This window comes from Rattus norvegicus, chromosome 9, assembly GCF_021556685.1.
Source record: "Rattus norvegicus strain SHRSP/BbbUtx chromosome 9, alternate assembly SHRSP_T2T, whole genome shotgun sequence".
Taxonomy (NCBI): Eukaryota; Metazoa; Chordata; class Mammalia; order Rodentia; family Muridae; genus Rattus; species Rattus norvegicus.
Window position 1 is genome coordinate 92,377,101 of NC_141542.1, and position 17,553 is coordinate 92,394,653.

Here is a 17,553-nt window from a genome sequence, read left to right on the forward strand (position 1 = left end):
GGCCATTCTCAGATTTCTCAGCTTTGAGATTGCTGTCCTTTGCCTTCCAGAACCTTGGCAGGGAAGCCTGACAGATACAACTTGCACTGACAAAAACCGTTCCTGCCTTCTTGTTTATAGAGTTCATATCCTCTCTGCTTTGCCTTGTGCATGGCCCATTATCGTCCCATTTGCAGCATCACAACTTTGCAGCTTCAGCTCTTAATACTGCAAGCGACCATGTCTCTGAATTTCTAATTAAAACATCTGTACGAGTATCAGATGAGCTGTTCTTACTTCCAGGCCGTATCATATTTGCCCAAAAACTCGTAAATTGGCTCATTTGCTGAAATATTCCTGGTGCCATATCTGTGGCTTTGGCTTCAGGTACTCGCATAATAATAGAATATTTATAGCGGGCAGGGGCTGACAGTGGTTCCTTTAGATGGGGAAAGGCCATTGCAGGTGCTGTAACGGACACAGAACTTTATTTATTCATTATGCATGCTTATGGTTTATGCCTGTTTATATTTGTGTTTATGTGGTTGGTGTTCCCACACACACATCTGTGGGAGACAGATGTTAACTTTGGCATCTTTCTCTATTACTTTCTGCCTTATTTTTTTTGAGACAGTCTCTCACTGAACCCAAAACTCACCGATTTAGCTAGACTAATTGGCCAGTAAGCCCCTGGGATCCTCCTGTCCCTGTCCCACCAGTGAGGTTATAGGCATGATCCATCACACCCTACTTTAATATGACTTCTGAAGATGTGAACTCAAATACTTGCTCAGCAAGTATTTTACCCACTGAACCATCTCCCCAGCCCATAATTCTAATACACAATGGGATGACTTGCCATAAGTAAACATTATGAAATAATTAAACTAAGCCAATGGACATACCCATCACCCCATATACTTACCAGATTTCTGATTAGAATGTTGAAGATCTACTCACTTAGCAATGTGGGTATAAATTGTTTATTGTTCACCATGGCTGTGGTGGTTCCACAATAGATCCCCAAACTTATTTACTCGAACTGAAACTTTATATTCCTTGACGGCATCTCTCCTCCAGTCCCCAGTCACTCTCTGCTTCTATGAGTTCAGCATCTGTAGATTCCACATGCATTTGGGATTGCCTGGTATTTGGCTTTCTGTGCCTGGCTTGATTCATTTAGCACACTGTGCCCCACGTTTCATCTGCATTTTTCAGAAATCAAGGGTTTTTCAAAGGATCAAGAGTATTCCATTGTCTACATCTCATACTTTGTCAATGGACATTTTGGACATTTTCATAGCTTGGCTAGTGTGACTAGTGCAGGAGTAGACATAGAAGTTATACAAGTCTCTTCTGCATACTAATTTCCTTTCCTTTTGATATATGGCCAGCATTTTGATTGTTGGGCCATACATGGTTCTATTTTTAGCTACTTGAGAAACTTGCATTTTTTTCTCATAATGGTTGTACCCTTTTACATCCTTACTGACAGCATTCTTGTTAAAATTAGTTCTTTTAAGATTTAATTAATTAGCTTATTTTATTTTGGGGGTTGTTTTGCCTGAATGTATGTCTGTGCAATAAGTATGCAGCACCCATGGGGACCCAGAGGATCCTATGGAACTGGAATCATAGACACTCGTTAGCTACCAGGTGGATACTGGGATGAAAACCTGGGTCCTTGGTTTTGATTTTCATGCCTTTAGTGATAGTGAGGCTGGGGTTTTTCCCTTTGATGTAATTGTTGGCCAGTTGTAGGTCTCGTTTTGAGAGGTATTTTTGTAACTGTCCGTTCTCAGTGGGTTACTTTCTTCTTCACGTTGAGTTGTTTGCATCTGTGTATTCTGCATATTAACCCTTAGCAGTTTTATTATTTGGAAATATTTCCCATTTTGTGGGCTGCCTTTCAGTCATTTTTTTTCCCCCTTGATGGCAGACACTTTTTAGTCTGACATAATTTCCTCCTCCACCATTTGCCTGTTGCAGGTTTTGTTTCCTGTGCTTTTGGAATCAGATTAAGAAAAACAAACAAGAGTCAAGCTGCAGGAGCCCTGTGGTCCAGACTGCACCCTGATCTGAACGGACCTGGTCAAACAGCTCCCTGCACCCAAATCCCGTGGGAGGGAGAGCTAGACTTTTCAGAGGGGCAGACACACCTGGGGAACCAGAGGAGGCTACTCTCTGCCCACATTTCTGACTCTAGAGGAAAACTCCTAGCACCATCTGGGTCCCCTGAGCACAGGGACCTAGGAGAAATAGGGGCAGGCCCTTCTGGTTACTGCCCACAGGGACAGCTGAAAGCCAGTGGACAGGAAAGACTACAGGCCTGAAAGCAGAACACTCTGTTCCCATAACTGGCTGAAAGAAAACAGGAAAAAAAGTCTACAGCACTCCTAACACACAGGCCTATAGGATGGTCAAGCCACTGTCAGAAATAGCAGAACAAGGTAACACCAGAGACAACCTGATGGTGAGAGGCAAGTGCAGGAACCCAAGCAACAGAAACCAAGACTACCTGGCATCACTGGAGCCCAATTCTCCCACTAAAGCAAATATCGAACTCCAAACACACCAGAAAAGCAAGATCTAGATTTAAAATCACATTTGATCATGATGATGGAGGATTTTAAGAAAGACATAAAGAACTCCCTTAGAGAAATGCAGGAAAACACAAGCAAACAAGTAGAAGCCCTTAGAGAGGAAACACAAAAATCCCTGAAAGAATTGCAGGAAAACACAAACAGGTGAAGGAATTGAAAATGGAAATAGAAACAATAAAGAAAGCACAAAGGGAGACAACTCTGGATATAGAAAACCAAAGGAAGAGACAAGGAGCCATAGATACAAACATCACCAACAGAATACAAGACATAGAAGAGAGAATCTCAGGAGCAGAAGATTCCACAGAAATCATCGACACAACTGTCAAAGATAATGTAAAATGGAAAAAGCTACTGGTCCAAAACATACAGGGAATCCAGGACACAATGAGAAGATCAAACCCAAGGATAATAGGTATAGAAGAGAGTGAAGACTCCCAACTCAAAGGACCAGTAAGAAAGAAGAAAACTTCCCTAACCTAAAGAAAGAGATGCCCATAAACATACAAGAAGCCTACAGAACTCCAAATAGATTGGACCAGAAAAGAAACTCCTCCTGTCACATAATAGTCAAAACACCAAATGCACAAAACAAAGAGAAAATATTAAAAACAGTAAGGGAAAAAGGTCAACTAACATATAAAGGCAGACCTATCAGAATTACACCAGACTTCTCACTAGAGACTATGAAAGTCAGAAAATCCTGGACAGATGTCATACAGACCCTAAGAGAACACAAGTGCCAGCCCAGGTTACTGTATCCAGCAAAACTCTCAATTAACATAGATGGAGAAACCAAGATATTCCATGATAAAACCAAATTTATAAATATCTTTCTATAAATACAGCCCTACAAAGAATAATAAATGGTAAAGCCCAACACAAGGAGGCAAGCTACACCCTAGAAAAAGCAAGTAAAGAAAGAGAAGACAAGCATACAAACATAATCTCACTTCCAAATATGAAGATAACAGGAAGCAACAATCACTATTCCTTAATATCTCTCAACATCAATGGACTCAATTCCCCAATAAAAAGACACAGATTAACAAACTGGATATGTAACAAGGACCCAGCATTTTGCTGCCTACAGGAAACACACCTTAGAGACAAAGACAGACACAACCTCAGAATAAAAGTCTGGAAAACAACTTTCCAAGCAAATGGTCTGAAGAAGCAAGCTGGAGTAGCCATTCTAATATTGAATAAAATCGATTTTCAGCCAAAAGTCATCAAGAAAGATAAGAAAGGACACTTCATATTCATCAAGAAAAATTCCACCAAGATGAACTCTCAATCCTAAAGATCTATGTTTCAAGTACAAGGGCACCTACATACATAAAAGTAACCTTACTAAAGCTCAAAGCATACATTGTACCTCACACAATAATAGTAGGAGATTTGAACACCCCACTCTCCCACTTTCCATGGACAGATCGTGGAAACAGAAATTAAACAGAGACAGACTAACAGAAGTTATGAACCAAATGGACTTAACAGATATTTATAGAACATTCTATCCTAAAACAAAAGGATATACCTTCTTCTCACCACCTCATGGTACTTTCTCCAAAATTGACCATATAATCGTGCACAAAACAGGCCTCAACAGATTCAGAAAGATAGAAATAATACCATGCGTCCTATCAGACCACCACTGGCTAAATAACAATAAGGAAAGAACGCCCACATATACATGGAAGTTGAACAATGCTCTACTCAATGATAACCTGATCAAGGAAGAAATAAGGAAAGAAATTAAAGACTTCTTAGAATTTAATGAAAATGAAGGTACAACATACCCAAACTTATGGGACACAATGAAAGCTGTGCTAAGAGGAAAACTCATAGCTCTGAGTGCCTGCAGAAAGAATCAGGAGAGAGCACATGTCAGCAGCTTGACAGCACACCTAAAAGCTCTAGAACAAAAAGAAGCAAGTACACCCAGGAGGAGTAGAAGGCAGGAAATAATCAAACTCAGAGCTGAAATCAACCAAGTAGAAACAAAAAGAACTATACAAAGAATCAACAGAACCAAAAGCTGGTTCTTTGAGAAAATCAACAAGATAGATAAACTCTTAGCCAGACTAAGGAGAGGACACAGAGAGTGCGTCCAAATTAACAAAATCAGAAATGAAAAGAATCAGAGGAAATTCAAAAAATCATCAGATCCTACTACAAAAGCCTATATTCAACAAAACTTGAAAATCTGGAGGAAATGGACAATTTCCTAGACAGATACCAGGTACCAAAGTTAAATCAGGAACAGATAAACAATTTAAACAACCCCATAACTCCTAAAGAAATAGAAGCAGTCATTAAAAGTCTCCCAACCAAAAAGAGCCCAGGTCCAGATGGGTTTAGTGTAGAATTCTATCAGACCTTCATAGAAGACCTCATACCAATACTATCCAAACTATTCCACAAAATTGAAACAGACGGAGCGCTGCTGAATTCCTTCTATGAAGCCACAATTACTCTTATACCTAAACCACTCAAAGACCCAACAAAGAAAGAGAACTTCAGACCAATTTCCCTTATGAATATCGACACAAAAATACTCAATCAAATTCTTGCAAACCGAATCCAAGAACACATCAAAACAATCATCCATCATGATCAAGTAGGCTTCATCCCAGGTATGCAGGGATGGTTTAATATATGGAAAACCATCAATGTAAACAAAGAAAATGAAAGATAAAAACCACATGATCATTTCATTAGATACTGAGAAAGCATTTGATAAAATTCAACACCCCTTCATGATAAAAGTCCTGGAAAGAATAGGAATTCAAGGCCCATACCTAAACATAGTAAAAGCCACATACAGCAAAAGTGTAGCTAACATTAAACTAAATGGAGAGAAACTTGAAGCAATCCCACTAAAATCAGGGACTAGACAAGGCTGCCCACTCTCTCCCTACTTACTCAATATAGTTCTCAAAGTCCTAGCCAGAGCAATCAGACAACAAAAGGCGAGCAAAGGGATACAGATTGGAAAGGAAGAAGTCAAAATATCACTATTTCCAGATGATATGATAGTATATTTAAATGATCCCAAAAGTTCCACCAGAGAACTACCTTCAGCAAAGTGACTGGGTATAAAATTAACTCAAATAAATCAGTAGCCTTCCTCTACACAAAAGAGAAACAAGCCGAGAAAGAAATTAGGGAAATGACTCCCTTCATAATAGTCCCAAATAATATAAAATACCTTGGTGTGAATTTAACCAAGAAAGTGAAAGATCTGTATGATAAGAACCTCAAGTCTCTGAAGAAAGAAATTGAAGAAGACCTCAGAAGATGGAAATATCTCTCCCATGCTCATTCATTGGCAGGATTAATATAGTAAAAATGGCCATTTTACCAAAAGCAATCTACAGATTCAATGCAATCTCCATCAAAATTCCAATCCAATTCTTCAAAGAGTTAGACAGAACAATTTGCAAATTCATCTGGAATAACAAAAAACCCAGGATAGCTAAAACTATCCTCAACAATAAAAGGACTTCCGGGGGAATCACTATCCCTGAACTCAAGCAGTATTACAGAGCAATAGTGATAAAAACTGCATAGTATTGGTACAAAGACAGGCAGATAGACCAGTGGAATAGAATTGAAGACCCAGAAATGAACCCACACACCTATGGTCACTTGATTTTTGACAAAGGAGCCAAAACCATCCAATGGAAAAAAGATAGCATTTTCAGCAAATGGTGCTGGTTCAACTGGAGGTCAACATGTAGAAGAATGCAGATCGATCCATGCTTATCACCCTGTACAAAGCTTAAGTCCAAGTGGATCAAGGACCTCCACATCAAACCAGACACACTCAAACTAATAGAAGAACAACTAGGGAAGCATATGGAACACATGGGCACTGGAAAAAATTTCCTGAACAAAACACCAATTCAAGATCAAGAATTGAGAAATGGGATCTCAAAAAACTACAAAGCTTCTGTAAGGCAAAGGACACTGTTCTTAGGACAAAATTGCAACCAACAGATTGGGAAATAATCTTTATCAATCCTACAGCTGATAGAGGGCTTATATCCAAAATATACAAAGAACTCATGAAGTTAGACTGCAGGGAGACAAATAACCCTATTAAAAATGGGGTTCAGAGCTAAACAAAGAATTCACAGCTGAGGAATGTCAAATGGCTGACAAGCACCTAAAGAAATGTTCAACATCTTTAGTTATAAGGTAAATGCAAATTAAAACAACCCTGATATTCCACCTCACACCAGTCAGAATGACTAAGATCAAAAACTCCGGCGACGGATGTAGATCTCTCCTGAGAGACACAGCCAGAATACAGCAAATACAGAGGCGAATGCCAGCAGCAAACCACTGAACTGAGAATAGGACCCCCGTTGAAGGAATCAGAGAAAGAACTGGAAGAGCTTGAAGGGGCTCGAGACCCCATATGTACAACAATGCCAAGCAACCAGAGCTTCCAGGGACTAAGCCACTACCTAAAGACTATACATGGACTGACCCTGGACTCTGAGCTCATAGGTAGCAATGAATATCCTAGTAAGAGCACCAGTGGAAGGGGAAGCCCTGGGTCCTGCTAAGACTGAACCCCCAGTGAACGTGATTGTTGGGGGAGGATGGGGAGGGGAACACCCAGAAAGAAGGGGAGGGGGAGGGATTAGGGGAATGTTTGCCCGGAAACCGGGAAAGGGAATAACATTCGAAATGTAAATAAGAAATACTCAAGTTAATTAAAAAACAAACAAACAACAACAACAACAAAAAAAAAAAAACTGCGGCGACAGCAGATGCTCGGAAGGATGTGGAGAAAGAGGAACACTCCTCCATTGTTGGTGGGATTGCAGACTGGTACAACCATTCTGGAAATCAGTCTGGAGGTGCCTTAGAAAATTGGACATTGCACTACCTGAGGACCCAGTTTTACCTCTCTTGGGCATATACCCAAAAGATGCTCCAACATATAACAAAGATACATGCTCCACTATGTTCATAGCAGCATTATTTATAATAGCCAGAAGCTGGAAAGAACCCAGATGCCCTTCAACATAGGAATGGATACAGAAAATGTGGTACATCTACACAATGGAATATTACTCAGCTATCAAAAACAATGACTCTATGAAATTCATAGGCCAATGGATGGAACTGGAAAATATCATCCTGAGTGAGGTAACCCAATCACAGAAAAACACACATGGTATGCACTCATTGATAAGTGAATATTTGCCCAAATGCTAGAATTACCCTAAATGCACAGAACACATGAAACTCAAGAAGGATGATCAAAATGTGAATGCTTCATTCCTTCTTTAAAAGGGAAACAAGAATACCCTTAGGAGGGGATAGGGAGGCAAAGTTTAGAACAGAGGCTGAAGGAACGCCCATTCAGACCCTGCCCCACATGTGGCCCATACATATACAGCCACCAAACTAGATAAGATGGATGAAGCAAAGAAGTGCAGGCTGACAGGGACTGGATGTAGATCTCTCCTGAGTGACACAACCAGAATATGGCAAATACATAGGTGAATGCCAGCAGCAAACCACTGAACGGGACCCCCATTGAAGGAATCACAGAAAGGACTGAAAGAGCTGCAGGGTCTTGAGACCCCATATGAACAACAATGCCAACCAACCAGAGCTTCCAGGGACTAAGCCACTACCTAAAGACCATACATGGACTGACCCTGGACTCTGACCTCATAGGTAGCAATGAATATCCTAGTAAGAGCACCAGTGGAAGGGGAAGCCCTGGGTCCTGCTAAGACTGAACCCCCAGTGAACTAGATTGTTGGGGGGAGGGTGACAAGGGGGGAAGGATAGGGAGGGGAACACCCATATAGAAGGGGAGGGGCAGGAGTTAGGGAGATGTTGGCCTGGAAACCGGGAAAGGGAATAACATTTGAAATGTAAATAAGAATTACCCAATTTAATAAAGATGGGAAAATAGAAAAGCAAACAAAAGACAAAACAAACAAAAATCATCACCCAGAAAAATCTCCTCTGTTCTTTTTTTCCAATAGTTTCACAGATTCCTTGTGCTTAATCTTTGAGCATATGTTAAATTGATTTTAGTACAGTGTGGAGCCAACGGTGCAATCCCATTTATCTGAATGTGGAAACCTATCTTTCCTAACACAGGTCGTTGACAACCGTCTTTTCCTGCTTTGTTTTCCTGCAACATTTGTTAGTGATCCATTTACTGCAAATATGTAGATTCACCTTCCGGGCCTTCCATTATGTTTTCTTAGTTTGTAAGTCTGTTCTTCTGCCAGTACCAGGCTGTGCTGAGACTGTCATTCTGTAATGTCAGCTGGAATAAGGAGAGCAGTGCCAGCATTGTTCTTTTTGCTTAACATTTTGTTGTTGTTGTTGATGTTGTTATTTGGGTTTACACAAATACCTACAGTTCTATGTGGAGGGTTTTCAGTTCTAATCATTTATTGTGTCTAGTGCTATTAAACACACTCACATGGTAGAGCCACCATAAATGTTAATTTCTAGATAAAAAATCACTCCAAACAGAAACTCTGTGCCTTTATTGAATTTAATGCACTGACTCCCTCCTCCTAGCCCCTGTTAACCTCAATCCTATTTTTTTATTTATATGGATTTGCTTCTTTTATACACTCATGCATTTGAAATCAATATTGTCCCTCTGTGTCTGCCTTGTTTCTCTTAGCATAATGTCTTCAACCCATGGTTAGCATATCTGAGTTTCATCCCTCTTTTAAACTAAGAAAATATTTCAAAGAGAGAGAGAGAGAGAGAGAGAGAGAGAGAGAGAGAGAGAGAATATATACATAAATAAATACATGGATAGTTTATCCACATATTTATTGAGGGACATTTGGGTCGCTCCTACATTTTGGCTATTGTTGTACAAGGTGTATAAATCAAGTCTGTTTCCTCTCCCTGGTGTATGTAGAGTCTGGTTCTTTCCTTTCAGCTATTCAGGGAGTTAGAGTGAGTGAGGGGCCCCTTTATGAGACCCTTCCCTGGGCTGAGAGTCAGCAGGCTGCCCAGTTCAGTTTACAGAGGAGGGAAAATGGCCTTGGAAGCTGTCTGGTTACATTACCTTTTCAATTTCTGAAATACCTCAATCATCTTTCCCAGGGTTGGATCCAATTTCTCTCTCTCTGAAGCAATTCTGCTTTCACTCAGTCCTGCTTCAGTGAGCAGGTGAGCTGTCAGGGCCTGGGTAGGCTGGAGAGTTTGCCTTGCTTGTGTCCAGATGCCGTTGCACTAGACTCTGAAGGGATGGTAGTTAAAGGTTTATGTTTACTCTGAGCCAGCTTTGAGCTCTTGCCAAAGACTTTCTTTATGAAACAGGAAGTAGCTGTCTCAGTTTCCGGTGCTTTTTCTAGCAATCTGTGTAACCCATCTCTTTTAATTTGATTAAAAAACCCATGATGCCAGTGTTCGTGCCCCTATTTTACAGGTAGAGAAACTTAGGATCACTCAAGTACCTGGCCCAAATCTAGTAGCATGACTGGGACTTGGGCTCTTGATTGAGCTGTTTTCATATCCACTGGGCCACCATCCAATTGGTAGCTTCTCCTCTATTCCCATTCACGGGGCGGGGGGTTGGGGAGTTCCCAAGTCTTGCTATCTATCACTGGGACTTCACTGGATGGTTTGGAGTCACTTGAGAGAGGGATTGTATAGTTACTTTTCTGTTGCTGTGATAAGATGCCATGACCAAGACAACTTATAGAAGAAAAAGTTTATCTTGGGGGTTATACTTACAGAGTATTTAAGTCTATGGCTATTATGGTGGAAGCATAGCAGCAGGCTGGCAGGCAGGCCCAGTGCTGGAGCAGTAGCTAAGAGCTTACATCTTGAGACATAGCCACAAGGCAGAGAGAGCTAACTGGTAATGGTGTGGGTTTTTGAAACTACAGATCCACCTGAGTAATGTACCTCTTTCAACAAGGCCACACCCCTAAATCCTTCCCAAACAGTTCCAAGCAACTGGGGACCAAATATTCAAATATATAGACCTATGAGGAACACTTTCATTCAAACCACAATAGGGACATATTTTTCCTGTATATCACCCATCGCTTAGTGCATAGTAGGTTTTCTATAAATGTACAGAGCTGCAAACGGAACAGCAAGCATTTGTTTTATCAGGTCATTTCAAGGGAGAGCAGAGTGGCAGAGTAGAGATGTCTATCAAATAATTTATCATATCTATCATCCCACATTGTTTCTCATTTTTCTTTCTTTCTTTTTTTCAAGGATCTTACAGGAATAGACATTCAATGGCCCCCATAGCTAGAATCCAATCAAAGTACTGCAAGACTCAGCCTTTGATGTCCTCTGCAAAGACTCCAATTTTGAGAATTGCTTTCTTGATTGGCTATTGTGGACGGGGGAAAGAGAGGCCAGTGCTCAGGTAGGGCAGCAGGAGTGTCCCTGGAATTCCAATGGAGATCTGCTTTGAGTGCTTGGTAGTTATTCATGAGAACTCTTTCATATGGAATCACACTTCCTTGCAAATGAAAATATTTATATACGACAGCATTCGTGCAATTTGGAAAAAAAAAATTGCAACCTGCACTGGCTTCCCTTTCTCTGTGTCTGGCATCCCGGAATATTTTTATTCCTTCCCCAATGTTAATAAAAAAGAAATCAAACTTTTGCAGGCTTCACTTAGTTCCTGACTTTCAATCAGCTCAGTCTGTGCGCTGAATATTTCCTTCTCTTCTTTCAGTATCCACGAGGGATTGTTTGTGGCCAGGCTGGTGGGTTTTAGCATTTGTTTACAACAAGAAAGATAGGTTTATTCTTTGGGAGTTGTGTGTAACTCACAACTATATATTTCTTGTCCTTCCTCTGTCTTTCCCATCTTCCCTGCCCTGCATTTGAATTTAGAAGACTTCACCCTCCTTCCCCAACCCAGCTTGCTGTTATTACAAAGTTAAGGAGTTATGGCTTAAAATATCGATCAAGGTTCTCTACAGAGGCTTTAGATCTCTCTGTTCTGCATTTTGATATGGCTGATTGAAAGTGGTGTGGGTTAAATTTGCTTAATAGGATGTTGCACTCCCCTCTTGAGTCAATTTTTATCCATTTTATCAAGTTACTTATTGATTACAGCTCTCACCACACTCACATTCGTTTTCTGGGAAACTTAAAAGAAATATTATGTTTCTTGCTTTGAGTAGGGTAGGAACATCGTAGCATCTAGCTCATTGGGGATTCCAGAGATCTCAATAGTTTAAAGTGACTCCGTGTCTTCACTGGGACTTGGCTCAGAATCAGTATTGGCTATTTGGAATAGAACGCACATCAGAAGTTTGGTCTTTTGTGAACTAATGGCTCGTTGGTCTGATCCGAGGCCTCTAGCTTTTGCTGTTCTATCGATACTGGAACCTCACTGGGACTCTTCTCAGATATCCTGTTGTTTCCCTGTGTTATGAAGATCCTGTAGTTTTGGATCTGTAGAACTAGCCCCTTCATGTAACCTAGCAGTTCATCGATGTTGGGGTGAGCCAATTCAAAGCCCTGGATCTGGGCCTGAGAGGTCAGTTTACCAGGTCTCCAGCTCTCCTGCCCCTGGTGCAGATTTACCAGCTCTAGCCTGCTGTCCAGGTGAGGTTCAGGGCCTACACCCCCTATGTTGCAGCTGGTGAGGGACATAGCCAGTTTTCCACTCTCATGACCTCAGGGCCAGCTCTCCTGCCTGTCATGGGTGGAGAGGATCGAGGAAGAGGAGGAGTGCAGTCTCTCCCACATCTGTGCCTCTGCAGCACAGACAGAAGCAGGGCCAAGTTTCCTGCACTCATGTCCTCAGGTCAGCTCACCTGGAACCCCCACATCCAGGGCTAACAAAGCACTACTGTGCTGCCCAGGTGAGGGCCAGGGACAGCTCTTCTGCTGTCATGACCCCAGGGCCAGCTCATAGGTAGCAATGGGGGAGGGTGGGGAAGGGCATCTCTCCCTTGCCAATGCTACCACACAGGAGACAAGTTGTAGGGCCAGCTTTTCCACACTCATACGCTTGGGGTTGGCTCACCCATGCCCCTGCCATCAAGACCTACTGTGCTGCAGCAGGTGAGGGACAGGGCCAGTTCTCCAGCTCTAATGGTCCAGTTGGGGCCAGCTCTCCTGCCTGCTGTTGGCGGCAAGGGCAAAAGCATGTGTGTCAGGGAGTCTCTCCCTTGCCAACAAAGTTTGGCCTTCTTTTCCTCCATTAGCCTTATTTTTGGGGAATCTGTCGAGGCAATCTCATGCCTGAATAAAAGGAATCCAAAGGAAGGAGTGTGGCAGGCAGTTTGGCTTCCCCAAAGAAATGTCTGGTTAAATTGTCTGGTGAAGGGGTAGGGGCGGCTGTTCTCCTGCCTGGGTACAGAGTTGGGGTAGAGAGAATGCGCTTACTCTCCATCAGGACCTGGCCAAATTTTCACACATGTTCAGTCTCCTCGATTTGGAATCAGATACGGAAAAGTCCAGTATGAGGGTACAATTCAGACCAGAGCTGTAACAACGAGTTAGGATTCAGACCCTGAGATAGCCATGTCTCTCTACCCTGCCCAATTCCATTATTGGAGTCATTTGAGATCCCGAAGAAATAAAAGAGAAATGTTTGCTTTGCTATTGAGGGGCAGTTTTGCTAATGTTAATGGTTATTTCTAGAGCCAAGTTCACAGAGGACTGTGACATCAGCATGTGTAACCTGACAAACTTATCCTAAGAAAAATGTATGCTATATGTAGGGTTTTTTTTTCTTTCAATTTTTGAGACGGTTTTGTGTAGCCCAGGCTAGCCTTGAAGTCACTATATATATCTGAGGATGACCTTGAACTCTTGATCCTCTTCTCTCCTTGCCTCTTATATACTTTATTGTTTTATTCATTTTTCAACTATTCACTTTATGCCACCATATCTAGTTTATTTTGGTCTGGGTTTTGAGCCCAGTGCTTGGTATGTGTTAGGCAAGTACACTTACAACTGAGCTAAATCCCAAGCTTGTTTTTATTCTATTGAAGTACCAACAAAGGAAACCTAGTGTCCAGGACCCTCAGTGCATTTTAACTAAATGAGCTGCCCAGTCTCCTTATTTAGAGACCCATGTTTATCTCCCAGCCTCTAAGACAACCATCACTGGTCCTTGGCCCTTGTCTTGAATCCCTTGTGTAGTCCCTTCCTACATTGTTTCAGGGATCTCTTGTGTGACCAGTAGGATATGGAGAAGTGATAGTATGTTATGAGGATAGGCCATAAGAAGATTCTGTGCTTCCTGTTCTGCATTGTCCTACAACCCAGTTTGTGTGGGAAACCAGCAGTCCTGCCTGAGCACATTTATGTACGAGATGGAGAGGTCTGTGTGGTGAGGAATTGAGGGGATGAGGGATGGAGTGTTTATTGTCCAGCTTGTTTCTTTTTCAGAATCTATTGATCTGACTCACTCCCTGAGGAGAGGATGGCATTATAGTGCAGCTTTGTGGAAGTCTAGAAGATGAAGTGTTGCCCAAGCGAGGATAGAAGCAGTTGGGATGGTAAAAGGAGCCTGGGTGGGTTTTTGTTGTTGCTAATTCAGGGACTCTGATCTATAAAGTACTTCCTCATGGTAGGCCTTACTTGTTCTCTCAGATTAAGATAGTGATGGACATGGATTCTTGTCCCAGCTTGCCACCCCGTCTAACTTCTTTCTGGTCTGGGTCCTGATCCATGGAATAAGGAAGCTGGAAGACAGAAATCGAAGGTTCTTGTAAGTGTCCGTGTTCTTGGCATGCCCTGGCCTTCTGGAAGACAGCATGATGCAAGGAGAAGGAATCTGCATGACAGATTTGCTTGGTTCTGTCATATAATAGTCACATGACCTTGGCAAGTCACTCAGTTTCTTCAGGCTTTATTTCTGTCATCTAGGAAATGGAAAACTAACATCAACTCCATTGAATGTAATGAGGAAGAACATGCACACACTGTTCCACATGTAGGCCTGTGGTAGGCACTTCATAAATATGAGTGTACCAATTTATTTTGCTTTGAGGGTAATATTTAATGATAGTACAGGTATATTTGCATATTAAAATTGAATTTAGGTATAACTATTTTGTGAGTGGCAAGTGGACAGAATGAAGTCTAGGAGTGGGAGAAGTAGTGTAAGGCTAGGTATGTAGAGAGCAAACGGGGATTTAACCAACGGTCAGGACCAAACCAAAATGTACCATCCTGGCTTGCTAAGCTCTGCCTCATCTGAAATAGCATTTGTGATTGCCATCGGGTGCTGGTGTTTGACTGTATGGCATTCTCTGAACATAGCTGTGTTCTCACTTTCCTGTTAGAGGAATTGATTCATACAATTGTAGAGACTGAGAAGACCCATGGACTATCATTTGCAAGCTAGAAAAGCATGTGAACCACTGAGGTAGTTAACATCAGTCTCCTAAGAACTGGAGGAGCTTGTGGTACATATTTCCATCAAAGAGCAGAAGCCCAACACCCCAGCTCAGCAATTGGGGGGCAGAAGGAAAGGCCTTTGGCAGCATGCAAAGGCAAATGACCTTCGTGTCAGCCAAAGATAGACTTTTGCTCAGACAGGAATGCTACAAAGGCCACAGGCTAAGTGTATATTTCATATATCTGGGGAGGTGACAGTGAGGGCCACTGGCTTTTGATGGCTTCAAGAAGGACTGGTAGAGCAGTTGTAGGTGGTTGTTGCCCTGGCAGGAGACACTGCTGCAGAGGAGTTCCTGTGAGTGTGTGTGTATGTGGTGTGTGTGTGTGTGTGTGTGTGTGTGTGTGGTGTGTGTGTGTGTGTGGTGTGTGTGTGTGTGTGGTGGTGGTGGTGTGTGTGTGTGTGTGTGTGTGGTGTGGTGTGTGGTGTGTGTGGTATGTGTGTGTGTCTGTGTGTGTGTGTGTGTGTGTGTGTGTGTGTGTGTGTGTGCAGTGTGTTCCCATCCACAATCTGAAAGGATTCAAATCTATAAAATTGAATATCACAATGGGAAATTGTTTGATAGTGATTTCTGGGAAAGGTTGGGAAGACTTAATTTAAGAGCCATTCGGGTGTTATCTTTTGAGAAATGTCTATTTGGAGCATTTCCCCTCCTATTTTTGAGTAGATATCTCACTTTTTTTTTTTGTTAGTGATTTTTTTCTAATCCCTCTTGAATTCTGGACATTAGGCTATTGATGGAAGAAACAGTTCTCCTCTCAAAGGAACAAAATAAATAGTTTATCCTAGAGCCAAATATAAGTGGCCTTGGCTTGGGAATATATCCTATCCCTAATATATTTTGGAAATACCTTCCCTAAATTCTATGTTCCAATACAATCACAGTCCTGCCATGTGTGTGTGTGTGTGTGTGTGTGTGTGTGTGTGTGTGTTTTATAGAAACAGAACAAAGAAAATCATAAATCAAGACCCTTTTCAAAATTATTTGTGTGTACATCAGGTAGGCAGGTTACAGAAAATTGGGAAAATCTCAGTTATAGGTTTCAGATGCTAATCTAATGGCATTCTTAGCCTTTTGGTTGGTGAAAACTAAGGGTATGATTATACACACCAAAGGATTTACATAATCATCACAAAGACATCTGACCAAATAGAGAGACTAGTAGTGACTGGCTTTTAAGGAGGCTGAAGGTGGTCCAAGTTATGTGGGTCTGAACCTGAAACATTTTCCTTTCCGCTGAAGTTTTGATCAGTCCATTAGCCTTTATTGACATTGCTTCTTTACAGGAATTCTCATTCACAAGCCTTTTGTTGAATGAATAATTTGAAAAAATACTTTATAAATATATTATATATAACAGTATATAATAATATATAACTATATATATCTATATATAACTGTATATATCTATGTAACTATATAACTATAACTATATCTAATGTAAGTTGTCTCTTCACTCAGTTTTGTTTTGTTCTTAACCAGCCAAATGCTATGTTATGTTGCATGGCATAGAGTTTCATTTCCTAAATCTTACCCTAGAGCTGCTTCTCCAGTCTTCCCAAAATTCTTCAAGGTGTCTAAAAGTCTCTCAATAAACTTCTTTTCTGCTTAATCCTCCAGTGGCAGTTCTACTGCTTGAAGTTGATGACTTGGCTGTACTTTGACGACTTGCACGGGCCCTATCTTCATGCTGCAACCGTTCTCCACACTTGACTCAGCCTGTGCTGTTGGAAGGGATGGTGTCCTTAGGACATTTGATTGGCTCAGAGGATTCCCCATTCCCCCTATGAACTTCTGCACCATTTTTAGTAACATCATTCCTATCTCTTTCAGAATCTAGTCTCCATTTTGTACTCTAAGTTCATACTTGGTTCTCTGTCTTCTTCATCCCTGAATCTTTTCTTACAACTCAAGGAAGATTTATAAAACAGTAGAATTATAATTCATATAACTAGAATTGAGTCCAACACTCTTCTCACCTGGGTGAGACATTGGTACAAAATTACATTGTGAAGAACACAGTCCAGTAACCAAAAGCAATTATATTATACTAAAACTGCCAGTGACCCTGGAAAGAACATTAAGGGAAGTAAATATATTTTTAAATGTGCAGTAAAACTTGTTAAACTCCCCACCTCAGATATTTTGTATCTCTTTCATTCCTGACCCCAGCAGAATGGTCTCCTCTCCATTCACCCTCTAACTAGGACTTTTCCCATCACCTGCCTTTGTGGAGTCTTGTTTATCCCTCTCCCTCTTTTACATCCACACTGATCACTCTTCTTTTTGATGCATATCCTTTGCTGGTACTCAGAGCTACTCAATGATTGACTCCCTTGTTTGGCAGTGATTCTCCTGCCGTTGTGAAGTTCAGGAATGATGGAAATAGGTTCTGATGATGTTGAGTCAGAAGAAATACTCTTGCCATACATAAGATCCCAGGTTTACATTTGTGTCCCTGCTTTAAACTGTGCTACGAACCCAGGCTTGAATCTCGTTAGTTTGCGCCCTTCTTTCTCAATTGCTACATTAATGATGGGGACCCTTGGACCTGAATTGGT